Here is a 14,806-nt window from a genome sequence, read left to right on the forward strand (position 1 = left end):
GGAGGTGGAGAGAGAGGGGAAAGAAACCGCCCAGAAGCGCAGCGGCAAGCCCCGCCTCGCCCCAGGGCGGCTGCCCATTGGCTGAGAGCAAGCCAGCCAGCCAGGCAGCGGGGGGCGGGGGCAGCCACGCGCGGTGCCCAGCCTTCCTGGGCAGAGGGGAGGGGGCTGCAGGAGGCGGGGCCAAAGATCCTCCCCTCAGTCTGTTCACTTGGAGGGCTGGACTGGACTGGAGCAGTGCCGCTTCCTCCACTACGCTGAGCCTCTCTCTCTCCGCCGCCCGCCACTCTGCCAGCCTGCCCTGCGTCCTTCCCCTCTTCCTTCCATCGCCCTCGGTCCCGTCCCTTTGCTTTCCAACCTCCCTAACGCCACAGGCCCCTCTCCTTCTCATTCAGCCCTTTTGCCTTCCTCCCGCCCCACTGATGGCCGGAGGAAACCTGGTGCCACAAAAAGGCGACTGTAAGAACACACATCACCTCTGGAGTGACTGCTGGGATAATTCTCCTCCTGGCAGAGCTGTGGGTAAGGTGTGGGATGCGCATAGAGACCCGGCATCCTTTATGGGGCTTAGAGGTGTCTAGTCTGGCTGGCAAAAAGGGGGCATTTTCAAAAACATCTGGTTCTATTCTAAGGCAGGGTGTGCAAGCAATCATTAGTGTTTCTTGGTCTCACTGAAGAATGGACACTTCCTCACAGCCAAAGATTCCACCTCCAGTTCCTTCCTCCCACAATATGAGAGGGGTGTTAATTTTCAGGCATTTGGAGGCGATTCAAGGGAGCAGTGCTGGCCCACGGTAGGGATCAGAGGTTCTATTCTGACCCAGAAGATTTGGGGATCTCAACCTTGGGTCCCCAGATGTTGTTGGACTACAACTCCCATGGGAACACAGGAAGCTGCCTTATACTGAGTCAGACCACTACTCTTTCTAGCTCAGTATTGTCTACACTGACTGGCAGCAGCTCTCCAAGGTTGCAGGGTGAGGCAGGAATCCCTTCCAACCCTACCTGGCGATGCCAGGGGCCTGCTCTCCGGCTGAGCTATGACCCTATCCCCTAAGGGGAATACCTTGCAGCGCTCACACATGTTGTCTCCCATCCAAATGCAAACCAAGGCTGACTCTGCTTAGCAAAGGGGACAATTCATGCGGAGTCCCACAAGACCAGTCCACCTCGCAACAGCCATTGTGGCTAGTGATTATGGGAGCTGTAGTGTTAACAACATCTGGGGACCCAAGGCTGAGAAACCCAGCAGTAGCATCTGAATGCAATCGCATGTCGGGTGTTGCAGTCTCAAGATGACAAAAGCCACCCTCTGTCTTCCCAGACGGAGGAGATCGTCAAGCCCTCCCTGCCCTTTCTTGTGGCCCCTCTCAGTACCGACAAAACCAGATCCTATTGCAAGAGTCCCAGACTCTAGGGAGTACGCGCACTGATTTCCAAGAAGATTGCTTTTTCCCAGCACAAGACATGCACCAGCACACACCCTGAGCAGTTACAGCTGCCTTGCACTGAATCAGACCATCAGTTAAGCTAGTCCCATATTGTTTGCTACAGTGATTGGTTGGAACTTGGTAGGGTTTCAGCCAGGGGTCTTTCCAGGCCCTACCTAGGGAGGCCAGGCCAGGGATTCAACGGGGACCCTTGTGCATGCAAAGCAGGCCTCTACCACTGAGCAGCAGCCTCTCACCAAGATTTTAAAGCAAAAAGTACAGCTCCCCACAAATCCGCCAACACACAGATGCCTCTGTGTGTTTGTGTTGGGTGGGTTCCTCTGATTTGCCAGGGAGTGCCAGGGTCTGGCCCCGAGAGCTCTGGCTTGCTCCCCCCACCCCAAAAGTCCATGTAGCAGTGATGCACTTGCCTCAAAGGTAGATCTCTGCTAGGTAGGCTTTGTTGAACTGTCCCAGTACCACTGTGAACTCTGCCCTGCTAGCCGCCCCACCCCCACCCCACCCTGTGCTGTTTCTGGTGCTGCTGTGCTGCCCTCCCCAGTCTCCACCCCCACCTCCTGCTGCCGCTGGAGGACAGCGCCTAAAATCTCAAGTCATCAGCTGGCAGCAGAGTGGCTGGCCAGCTCCCTGGCAGCTCAGACTAGCTGCTGTGATCCAGCAGATCTCAGTCATGTGATGGCTCATTGTCCTCACTCAAGGCTTAATTCCCTCCTCCCTCCCCTCTTCCCTCTCCTCCCCCGCCCCGCACCCATGCATAACCAAAATAAACTTGTTCCTGCTCTCATCCTGTTAGGATCAGCCTGGCCACTGGCCCCCAGAACTGCTCCCAGGGCTGGTACTGATGCAATGCAGCGTCGTCGGCCAGCGTCAGCATTCCAGCATCTACCTCACCCTGCCCCTCTGCAGTCTGGTCACACAAGCATCCCTCAGCTCCTGGAGGCCTCCATCTCCCAGACACCCCGTCCCCCACCCCACCCTAGTCACACTCACTGGCAGACATCACCCCACAGCAGCCTCCCTTCTCCATTTCTCACCTAACTCGAAAGACGGGGATCTCTCTCTCCATAGCAGAAGCACCCTTGGTCTACTTGACTGGGGGTCCTTTAGGTTTGGTTTGGTTTTTATGCCAGCTCCCCAGCAAGCCCACAGAGACCTCGGAGAGGCTACCGGCTTCACGCACAAGGCTGTTTATTTCCCTGCATTGGGCTGGAATGAAATCTACAGGCAGCCGAGATGCAGCTTCTAGCTTCCTTGCTTCGAGTGGGTCACGGGGGAAGGAACGCAGAAAGCTTTCCTTGCCAGCCGCATGATTTGGCTTATTTGCTCTGGCGTAGCAGGTGCTTAATTGTGGCATAAAAAGTTCCTGGCAGCTTTAACCATCAGTCTCATTCCTGAATGACCCCCTGCTTTATGCAAGACAAAAGCACAATTGTGACTTAGGTCAAAACAATGCCAGCAGTGCCCTGTTTAACCTAGAGAACCACTGAACTGGTGGGCATTTGCCCGCTTCCCGTCTTTCCTTTGTCCAGAAGGAGGTGCTGCAGAGCCCAAGGCATAAGTAGCTGAAAGATGGGTGGGGGGATTAGTCCTACCAGCAAAAGAGGCTGTGGGGGAAAGAGAGTCGTTTCTTGGTCCAACTGTTCCATTCTACTCCACAATATAGGCAGCTCATATAGAGCGCCTCGAGTAGAATTTGCAGGTTATGGACAGCAAGGGTGCATTTTGCAGCAAACCGTTCCAGATCCTACAACATGTAGGAACATAGGAAGGTGACGTATACTGAGTCAGACCATTGGTCCATCTAGGTCAGTATTACCTACACAGACTGGCAGCGGCTTCTCCAAGGTTACAGGCAGGAGTCTCTCTCTCAGCATATCTTGGAGATGCCAGGGAGGAAACTTGGAACCTTAGATGCTCTTCCCAGAACAGCCCCATATCTAACAGTGCTCACATGCAGTCTCCCATTCAAATGCAAACCAGGGGTGGACCCTGCTTAGCAAAGGGGGAAGTTCATGCTTGCTGCCACAAGACCACCTCTCCTCCCATGCTTCTGTTACCAGAGTGTTACCAAAACTAAGGGCTCTGAGCATGACCTGAAGGTAGAGTTCCTAACTGACCAAAACATCACACATACCTTGGCCTGCTTTTGTGTATTTGAAAGCATCCTAATGTGCATTTAAAAACATCTTGGTGTGCAGAAGTCAACAGGTGAATTCTTGCACAGCATGGAGAGACACATTACCATCTGGTAGCATCTATATATCAAGCTGCTGTTAGAAGCAGAACTCCAGGGGGAGGCTGGTCGCTTGATGGGAGTCTGCTTGAGAACCTCATGTACACCTGTCTGAGAACAGCTCTGTGTCGTCTTTGCATGTTGTGTAGAGCTGTGTTCTTCATTTTTAAGGCCTGGGGGCCATTGGCATGGATCCCTGGCTAATCGTTTATTGGACCTGTGTGAAACTATGTGTAAGTGGAGAGGAGAGGTGGTCTTGTGATAGCAAGCATGACTTGTCCCCTTAGTAAGCAGGGTCCACCCTGGTTGCCTATGAATGGGAGACTTGATGTGAGAGCTGGTCTTGTGGTAGCAAGCATGACCTGTCCCTATAGCTAAGCAGAGTCTGCCCTGGTTTGCATATGAATAGGAGACTAGAAGTGTGAGCACTGTAAGATCTTCCCCTTAGGGGATGGAGCCACTCTGGAAAGAGCAGAAGGTTTCAAGTTCCCTCCCTGGCAGCATCTCCAAGATCGGGCTGAGAGAGATTCCTGCCTGAAACCTTGGAGAAGCCGCTGCCAGTCTGTGAAGACAATACTGAGCTAGATAGACCAGGGGCGTAGCTAGGGGAGAGGGGGCCCGTGTTCACCCCTCTTTCTGGCGGCCCCCCAGACTGAGGGAGATAATGAAGAAAATAGGGAGGGATGCAGCTGGAGGGCCCTCTGGAGCTGGGGGCCTGTGTTCTTTGAACCCTTTCATTCAATTATAGATATGCCCCTGAGATAGACCAATGGTCTGACTCAGTATATGAGAGCGTCCTATGTTCCACCACTCTGAGAACAGCTCTGTGTCCTATTTGCATGTTGTGTAGAGCCGTGTTCTTCATTTGTAAGGCCCGAGGGGGGGGGTCAGTGGTGCTGCTCCCTGGCTAATTGTTTATTGGGCCTGTGTGAAACTTTGGCCAAAGCTGAATACTCTGTCCATTCCCTCTGGCACCATGTAGAGATGATCATTCTCACCATGTTCTGCCATGCTGTGCTTTGCCTAGAGCTGGTGAGGCTGCTTTAAGGGAAGCTGAACTCTACTGTATCCCTGCAACATCTTGGAAGGCATACTTAGAATGCTGGGAAGTGTAGCCCTGCCATACAGCTCTTAAAGGGCCCTCCCAGCTCTGAAAAGGGCAAACTACTGTGCAGAGGTTAACACAGTGTGAAATAGCTTTCACACTGAAGGTGGTGGTGGTGGTGGTTGTTATCAATATGCTGATTACACCCAGATCTATTTCTCCATGTCAACCTCATCAGGAAATGACATATATTCTTTAAATGCCTGCCTGGGGGTGGTAATGGGCTGGATGAGGGATAACAAACTGAAGTTGAATCCAAATAAGATGGAAGTACTGACTGTGGGGGGTCAGGACTCTAGATATGGTTTAGGTCTGCCTGTTCTGGATGGATCCCCCCTGAAAGATCGGGTACATAGCTTGGGAATACTCCGGGACCCAAAGCTCTCCCTGATTTCTCAAGTTAAGGCAGTGGCCAGGAGTGCTTTTTATCAGCTTCAGCTACGTCAATTTCTGGAGGTAAATGACCTTAAAACAGTGGTACATATGCTGGTAACCTCCAGGCTTGACTACTGTAATGCACTCTATGTGGGGCTGCCTTTATACGTAGTCTGGAAACTACAATTGGTACAGAATGCAGCAGCCAGAATGGTCTCTGGGACAACACAAAGGGCCCACATAACACGGGTCATGTTATGTGCACTGGCTGCCAATATGTTCTGGGTGAAATACAAAGTGCTGGTTATCCTCTCTAATAAAAGCCTTGGTGTCCGTCCGTGGACACCCAGGCGTGTGTCTGTGCCTCCCTCGGCCGTTCTGGGCATGCACGGAGCGCATGCCCAGAACACACCGAGGGAGACATGACCGCTGGGACCAGGCGGCCATGATGGCCGGGAGGAGAAGCGGTGGCTGAGGAGAAGCAGCCGCCGCGAAGCCGGGTGGGGGGAAGAGGCGGCAGGGGAAGCTGGCCGAGGCGGCGGCGGAGCCATGGCCGAGGCCTGGAGGCGCCGCCAAAGCCAGGCGGGGGGAAGACTTTGGGGCCCTTGCCCGGCTGGGGAGACCAGCCGCGGCATGGAGGCTGGCGGCAGGAGGGGGAATGGCGGCGGGGGGCCTGGAGCGCTTACTAGTGCCCATTATTTAACGGGCCGAAAATCACTTGTAGCCTATAAAGCCCTTAATGGCTTGGGTCCACCTCTGGCTGTAGGTGCAAAAGGCTTAAGAACCCTGGTGTATCTGTCGTGCATTCTCTACCTCTCTCAGCTGCAGTCCCTGCACAATCCCAGCCATGTGGCATGAAAGAGGGGCGCAAATTCCACACACGGAATCTTTTTGTGCTTCTTTGCCACATGACAAGCCCCTTCACAAATGCTACACCAGCCACGTGAAAATGTGAAGCGCTTTGTGCCTCCTGCTTCCTTGCTTTCAGGTAATGCCTGAGGGCAGGAACGGGGCTTTAAAAGCAATGAGGAATTATGCCTTTTTTTGGTAAATTACATCATTCTGGCTGCAGAATAACACTGTAACGTGACTCCTTGGCGGAGACTTACAAGGATTTACAAGGAGACTTACAAGACTTACGAAGATTTACAGTGAGATAACCTAAAGGTTGAATGCCAAAGAGGTGTGAGAGGAGGAAACTGGAGAAGGAACTTAATGACAAAAATGCAGATGGTTATTATCTTTCAGCCCTTCAGACAGACAAGCTCAAGTCTCCAGCTCTGCAAAAACCCTCAGGGTCCTAACCTTGCTCCACCTTGTCTTTCTGACCATTTGTGGTTAGGGAGCAGAAGTGCACCTAGGTAATTTTGGAGCTTGGACCTAAAGGCCTTTGGAGGCCCCCCTCCCCTGCAAATTAAGCATAATTATGCTCCGCTGGGTGACCAAACCATCCAGGATAAATTAAAGAGGATTTGGGTGCCCCCATAACATCTCTGTCCCATAACATGTCCCATAACATCTCTGGACTGTCCCATCCCGATCATCTCTGTTAGGGAGTATAACATCTGTGGTCAGTTCCACGAGTCTTAAATTTTGCAGCCGTCATAACCTAATTCAGATCAGAAGTTCTCTGATCTCAAGTTTCTCAAGTTTCCTGGTGGGTGGTTCCTCTCGGGCTGTTTCACAATTAAAATGCAAGCAGGTACACACTGGAGGCCCACATGATGTACCGGCTAAAGCCACAACGTTCCAAAGGCATACAAACCTATTTTTAATCTCTTGTGTACACCACAGAAATATTCCAGCAGCCACACAACGTGGGTCTGTAACGTGCACCCATTGAAATGGTAATTTGCGAAGAGACCTTAGGAAACATTACGAGAGCCATGTGTATGTTACCATGGAGACAGATCTCTTAAAAATATCAGGAGAGGCAGATGGAAAGGTAGAGCAGTGTATAGGGTAATGATATAACAGACAAACTAGAAGGGGAGGGGGTGGTAGGGAGAGGGACTTCAGAGCTGCCAGCCACATCAGACCTTCTACCCATTTCCCCATGGTTCTTTGTAATTCCCCATATCCCTAGTAATTATCCCACATCCCATGCTTTTGGATCTGCCCCATCTCCATGGGGCCTGTCAGCTAGGAGGTGGCGGGTGGCACGGGCTGAAGGTTCCCCCCCTCTAGCATGGACAAAGTGGCTTCATGTCCAGGCTAAATTTTCCAAGCTGCAAACCTGTGGACGCCTCTTTTAAGAGTAAGCCCCATGGACAGGGGCGTAACTATAATAGGGCAAGGGGAGACAGTTGCCTAGGGGCCCACTGTCTTGGGGGCCCCCCAGAGGTAAGTCACATGACTGACTCCCCCAGACGCACACCCGCCCGGGCCTCCTTCAGTTGTATTCATCCTCCGAAACTGATGTGAGTGTTAAGACCTGGAGCTACCAGAACAGCATGTCTTTCTCTAGGACCATTCAATGACTTGCATTGTCCACAATTTACAAAATGACCACTATTCAGCCTCATTTAAGATTTCTTTACTTCATGAGCTGAGCTTCAGTGAGGGGGGCCCATTTTAAAATCTTGTCTCTGGGCCCACTCCAACCTTGCTACACCCCTGCCCATGGAACTCAGTGGGATTTTTACTTCTGAGTAAAGATGTGTAGGATGGATCACCCTGTAAGGATGCGGTTCTAAGGATCTTCCCCCAGCTGAACTTGGCAGAATTGTTTTACTGTGTAAATATGCTTAAGAACAGGTGGTGGCATTTATTTATTTATTACTGTTATGTAATCAGGGGAATGAGTTGGCAATTGTGTGTGTGTGTCAAAATAAGAGAGGGGAGTGGTTTCATTGTTACACACAGGAAGTAAGAGGAAGAAGAAATGGCAATAGCATTTTGAAAACCCAAGTTCTCCCTACTACAGCAGATGCTGTAATGTGATTATAACGGTTCAGAGTAAGCTTAAAGCAATGTTATAAACTAAGCCACTTTATAAACAGTGTTATAAACTAAACCACAGTGGGGCAGTAACTTGCCTAGGGAGCAAGAGGTTGCTGGCTTGAATCCCTGCTAGTATGTTTCCCAGGCAATATCGGGCAGCAGTGAAATAGGAAGATGCTGAAAGGCATCATCTCATACTGTGTGGGAGAAGGCAATGGTCAACCCCTCCTCTATTCTACCAAAGACAAGCACAGGGCTCTGTGGGCGCCAGGAGTCGACACTGACCCAAGGGTACAACTTCGCCTTTACAGTTGTTAAGTGTCTGGAGTTGCATGGTTGGGGTTTTGTGCTGCAGAAGAATATTCCAGGAGTCAACATGTAGCCAGTGACTATGTTGGACCTGCTGTGGAGAGAGAGTCTCCCTCCAGCACTGGTGAGTGCCCATGGAGTGTTGTTATATGTATGTTTGATGATATAGCTGCTGATTAATTTTAAACTGCATGGTATCCTAAAAACAAAAACAAAAAACCCCCAGAAATCTATTCATGTTTGGATTAGGTAACTAAAACAGTCGGGGCGGCGGTGGCGGGGCGGGGGGTGGGGGGAGCCTGCAGGATACTGGAACATCCATGCCCAGGCCTAATTCTATACTACAAATTTATATCTTGAGTGCAAAGTTTAACTGTCAGGTATTTATCCAAAGTATCTTAGTAACTGTCGGCAAGTGAGTGGGTGGATTGATAATCTCCACTGGAGGAAGCTGCTGGCCACCCAGTCCCCTCCATGGGACTACAGTTCCTATCGACTGGGAAGCGGGAGTGCCTGGCCAGCTGAGTCAGTTCATCTGAGACTATTACAAATATTTATGCACTTTGTTTCAACAAAAGTTCTCAAAATGGTTTACAGAGAAAGAAAGAAATGAGGTGTCTCAAAAAGGGCTCATAACCTTAAAAAGAATCAAGGTGGACACCAGCAACAACCACTGAAGGGATGCTGGGGCTGGATAGGGTCAGTTGCTCTCCCCCTGCTAAATACAAGAGAATGATCACCTTAAAAGGTGCCTCTTTGCTCAATTAGCAGGGGGATGATGGCCTTCTTGCATTGTGGCTGGAGATGATGGGAGCTGAAGTCCAACAACATCTGGGATCCAAGGTTGGGAGATACTGGTCTATAGACCAGCTAGTGCAAATTAGAAGTACCATCACAGAGAAATTTACACCATTGCGGCATAGCCTATTGTGGCTGTGCCCCAAGAGTGTAGATTTCTCTATGATAGTACTTCTAATTTGCACCAAGTTTAGAATCTGGTTTAAATGACATTTCCTAGAATATGGGAAGAGAGCTTCAGACCATGTGCAGAATGTTCCCCTTGCTATAGAGGAAACCATGCCACTGGCCTGTGTATGCCTAAGAAAGAGATACAGGTTCACTGCAAATGGTTGCCGTCTCTCTCTCTCTCTCTCTGCTAGATGGGCCAAGGGTGTGACTGGGCATATGCAGTTTCCTGCGTTCCTAACCTAAGCATGCTGGTGGGGCAAGAACATTCACTCTCTTCCCTTAGCCCAGGAATCACCAGGCTTCCGACTGTGAGGCTGCTGCACCTTTAGCACTTGTAGGTACGTACAGCCTGTCACGTGATGCTCTGCGAGTCTGAACATTTGCTCCTGCCAACATTCCTCCAGCTGCACATCTGTTAAAGATACAGGAGCCCTGATAGACTGGAGAGCTGGCCCCTCCTGCTGTGGCCCGGCCACCGACACAGAAAGGTGCTGAGGCTGCGACTTCCCTGGAGCTCCGAACAAGCTGGTGTGTGTGGCCCAGTTGAAAGGGAAATCATCACACATGCTCCAAAGTTACCGACGCAGCCAGCGTCGGCTCCAAGTTAAGAACTGGATTTTGCCAAAAGCAGCAGCTGAACTCTCCTTTTCCCTCCCACCGCCTTCTGTTTTATCACAGCTGTAATTAAAATGCAGTTGGTTCTCTGTTCCCATGTCTCCCTGATATAAGCCTCTTGAACGTATCCCAAAAGGCTCCCATCTGCTCCACTCCGTAATCGCCCTTGTCCCAATCGGATAACTTCATGCTCAAATGCCAGGTCCGAGTTCTTTGTCTGAGCATTGCAGCAACTACGGATCAAGCCGGGGATGGGGGACATTTTCAAGCGGCCTGGTAAAGAAGCCCTTTGCCTGGGCTTCCAAAAATATCCATTTGTTCCTCTGTATATACACATCATTATCTAACATCTGCACTGCATCCCGCTCTGCAGTCCTTCCCTGGATTCATAAGCAATTCTCTCTCATATCGGTGAATCTACTTCACCTTACATATTTGGGTACCAAAAATTCTGCAGCTATCCTAATAAATTCTCCTGCCTCTTCCTTGCATTCTCAAAGTCTGCTGGGCCTCTTTGCCCCTTTCCTTATTACCCAGAGTGCTTTATGCCAGCACCAGCAATGTAGAATATACCTTGTGCATTGCTCTGGTGGTGCTATATCCTCTTAATTCAGAATCCTTTACAGCTTTTCCCCCACGCCTGAACTCCAGCACAGCATGCTACATTATTCATAATCACTCAATGCCCCTAAGCCCCCAGTGCTGCCGTAGTTTGCTCCCTAAGCTGCCAGGACCCTGTTGACTTAGCCCCACTGCTGCAATCTGTTGCTTATAAGCCCTTGGACAGTTCTGTGTTTACGGCTTCAGATAATTACCAATAAATATCCTGAAGTTCTACCAACCTCTTCCAATGGCCTCTGATTGCTGTAGCTTGTGGGAAGCCTTGCAAAGCCTCAGTTTAATTTCGCAGTCTCTTGCAAAGCTGGTGTGAGCTGCCGGATGCTTGTCAGTATATAGCAGGCAGCTTGGTGAGATCAGAGATTAAGAATCATCCCCTTGGGCTAAAGTTCAAACTCTCTCTTGGAAGGGCAAGAAGCTGGCATGGTAGGGAGGAGGGCCATACACTGTATAAAATCAGAGGCACTTGTTTCCCCCCCCCCTTTGGCTACCATCTGACCCACCCATATTATATCTTCCAAGTAATAACTCGAATTAATGTTACAAGTAGTTTCACATCAGCTCCAGAGTCTAAAGATCCAACTCTAGCTGGGAGTCAGGACCATAGGAAGCTGCCATATACTGAGTCAGACCCTTGGTCCATCTAGCTTAGTATTGTCTACACAGACTGGCAGCGGCATCTCCAAGGCAGCAGGCAGGAATCTCGCTCAGCCCTATCTTGGAGATGCTGCCAGGGAGGGAACTTGGAACCTAGATGATGCTCTTTCCAGAGTGGCTCCATCCCCTGAGGGGAATATCTTACAGTGTTCACACATCAAGCCTCCCATTTGTATGCAACCAGGGTAGACCCTGCTTAGCTAAATGGACAAGTTATGTTTGCTACCACAGCTCTCCTCCAGAGTTCAATTCTGAGGGCAGGGGTTCTACTACTACATATTGCAACAAATGTTTATATATATATATACCCCTTTTCAACAAAAGTGCTCAGAGCAGTTTAGATAGATAGATAAGATTACTCCCTGCCCCAAAAGGGCTCACAATCGAACAAGAAATATAAGGGAGACACCATGTCTGGCTGAAGGCCACCACCAGCCTCCGAGGTAAGATGCCTCTGGATACCAGTGGCAGGGGAGCGGCAGCAGGAGAGAGGGCATGTCCTCAGCTCCTGCCTGTGGGCTTCCCAGGGGCATCTGGTGGGCCACTGTGGGGATCCGGTGCTGGACTAGATAGTCTTCCTTGGGCCTGATCCAGCAGGGCTCTTCTTCTGTCCCAGTAACAGCCACTGGAGGGATGCTGTGCTGGGATTGGATAAGGCCACTTGCTCTCTCCCTCCTAAATAAAAGAGAATCGCCACTCTAGAAGGTGCCTCTTTGCTCTGTTAACAGGCTTCCAGTTCTGAAACCAGGAGCGTAGGGAGGCTAGCAGCGGCCCGTGTGTGGCCGCTGATGCAGCCCCCTGGCCCCGCCCCTGCCTCTGACGTCAGACATGGGGCCGGCTAGCCATGCCCCTGCATCTGACATGAGACGCGGGGGCATTGTCTCCCTCCCAAACGGAGCCACACAGTCCCGTTTGGAAGGGAGGTTGGCCCGCACTGCGTTGGGCAGCACAGGCCAGAGCAACTCTCCCTCCCTTAAGGCAGGGAAAGCCGTTCCGGCCGCACCGCCAAAGCCATGCAGGCCGATCTCCCTCTTGAATGGGGCCCCATGACCCCATTTGGGAGGGCGATTGATCAGCCCTGCTGCATTGGCAGTGAGACCCGGAGCAGATCTCCTTGCCTTTAAGGCAGGGAGAGTCACTCCGGCCATCCTGCCAACGCAGTGCGGGCCGATTTTGGTTCCAAATGGGGCCACGCAGCCCCGTTTGGGACCAAAATAATCCCCCCCGCATCTGACATCAGACACAGGGGGACGTGTCTGGGGCCGCGCTTGTGGCCCCTGATTGGTGGTGGCCCGGGCTCTTTGAACCCGTTTGCCCAATGGTGGCTCCCTCCCCTGTCTGAAACCTAAAGTGGCATCATTTGCCGCAGAGCCAAAACCAGTGGGCTGCTCTTTCTGCAGCACTGCCCGATCCAGTGTGGCAAAGCGATGGATCTCCATTGTCGGAGTGGCGCAGGAAAACACTTGGTGAATAAAGCCGTTCTTGCCACACCATAGCATGGGGGTGTCTGTATTGTTTCCACTGGCCCTGGACGGTGCTTGCCTCCCAGTGGTTCTCTTGTCTGGTGCAATTAGTGATTTGTGAGCCAGGAGCTTCTCAGGAATTGCTAGACTGGCAGGCCTCCAACATTTTACAGGTGAAACTGGGGACATGCCTGTGGAATGCGTCGGGGGCGTGGACAAGCAACCTGAGAGGTGTGCTGTATAATCCAGGCAAGCCACCAAGAGAAGCAGCAGGTCACCAAGTCCATGCAGAGCACACAGATGGCCAAAAGATTGCCAAAGCAGATGAGCCGATGCGACAAAATTTCATGGAAACGGGAATCCATTTGTAACAGCAAGAATTGTCATGCCAAGTCCCCACCGCCAACATACACACACACACACACACACACACACACAAATACACACTTCTGAAGACAGGATCCCACCTGTTGCAGTATGTACTTAACACTGCATAGTTTCACATAGGAAGCTGCCATATACTGAGCCAGACCATTGATCCATCTAGCTCAGTATTGTCTACACAGACTGGCAGCGGCTTCTCCAAGGTTGCAGGCAGGGATCTCTCTCAGCCCTTTCTGGAGATGCCAAGGAAGGAACCCTCCATGGAAAATTTTCCATTTCTAAAATTTCTGCTTGGGTACTTGAAAACCCTTTGAGAAACAGTGAGGGGAAATTTTGGTGGGCTTTTTTAAAAAAAAAACAACAACAATACAACTATATACATATGTTAAATAGCATAACAAATGGGATCACAATCTATTGAGGGAGGCAGGGAAAATGGTATAGTCATTGTTTCAGAAAAAAATATGCAAATGAGAGGGAAATTTACACGGGAAAGTTTTCTGGAAGGTTTTCAAATTCAGATTTTTTTGGGAAACCCACATGTCCATTCTGAAGGGATTCAAATTTGTTTGAAACTAATTCAGAGGTCTTGAATGTTGTTCCTTGTATTTTTCAACATCCAGTACTTTGTCCAATATTGTACTGATTTGAAAGCAAAAAATAAGCTGCAAACTAGTGAACTGTATCCTTCATGTCTAATTTGTCTATTACAGAACAAGCTCTAAATAGCTTGGGGCCAAGGTAGCTTAAGGAACACTTCCTTTCTCATTAATCTAACTCCCCATAAGGTCTTATGTTCCTTCTGTGTGTCCTGCCACTTTTTGAGATTGGTTGGCAATCTCAATGTGCAGGAGAGCCTTCTTGGTGGTAGCTCCTAATCTATGGAGCTCCCTGATGTGTAAATTTGGTTTGGCACCGTCCCTGAAAGTTTTCTGGCACAGGCTGAAGACCTTGGTTTTTTCCAGGAGACCTTCTGAAATGCTTCCAAGTTTTTGTAGCTCTGAGTCTTTTCTTGCTCTTTTGCTTTGGACTACCTCTTATTATTATTATTATTATTATTATTATTATTGATTGTTAGCTGACTTTAGTCCCTTGTGAAGGAGTACTTGGTATGGAGGCAGAGTGATCACATATGTTTATACAGAACTATAGCCCTTTGCCCATCCCCAAAACATCCTGCTTGCCATTTTAATCTCACTTATGTAGCAATCTGAATTTTTTCTTCATGTGGTTGAGGTGGGGGATAGAAGGATTACTTTATGATCTTGTTTCTCTTGGGAAACAGTTAATTTTGAACCAAACATGGCATTATTTATAGTGTGATATGCCTGAAAATTTATAGGCATCTTAAATATTATACAAAAAGAACATGTTTTGGAGCACAATTAAAAAGAATGTTGACCTGAACATGCAGCCGTTGTATCATTATTGAGAATATCAGCAAGATCTAGAGCAGGGCTGCTCAACTTTGGCCCTCCTGCAGATGTTGGCTACAACTCCCATAATCCTTGGCTATTACCCACTGTTGCTGAAGATGATGGGAGTTGTTGTCCAAAAACAGCTGGGGGGGGGGAGCAAAGTTGAGCAGGCCTGATCTAGAGAAAGGAAAATTGGATAGATCCAGGTACTCACAAAGCATGGCTCATTTTGGTCTTCAGTTTGAGGTGGGGTTTGCCTCTGAATTCCA

General features: G+C 49.9%; 1 long non-coding RNA gene across 2 annotated transcripts; it reads left to right on the forward strand.

Moving 5' to 3' along the window:
• The first annotated feature begins 176 nt into the window (after positions 1-176).
• Positions 177-10,776, forward strand: LOC128333684 (uncharacterized). Of its 2 annotated transcripts, none has more exons than XR_008311027.1 (3): positions 177-519; positions 8,416-8,537; positions 9,574-10,776. It is a non-coding gene; the product is annotated as an uncharacterized LOC128333684 (long non-coding RNA). The 2 variants fall into 2 exon arrangements; XR_008311028.1 differs by lacking the exon at positions 177-519 and adding an exon at positions 8,040-8,119.
• The last annotated feature ends 4,030 nt before the right edge of the window (positions 10,777-14,806 follow it).

This window comes from Hemicordylus capensis, chromosome 8, assembly GCF_027244095.1.
Source record: "Hemicordylus capensis ecotype Gifberg chromosome 8, rHemCap1.1.pri, whole genome shotgun sequence".
In the NCBI taxonomy this organism is placed as follows: Eukaryota; Metazoa; Chordata; class Lepidosauria; order Squamata; family Cordylidae; genus Hemicordylus; species Hemicordylus capensis.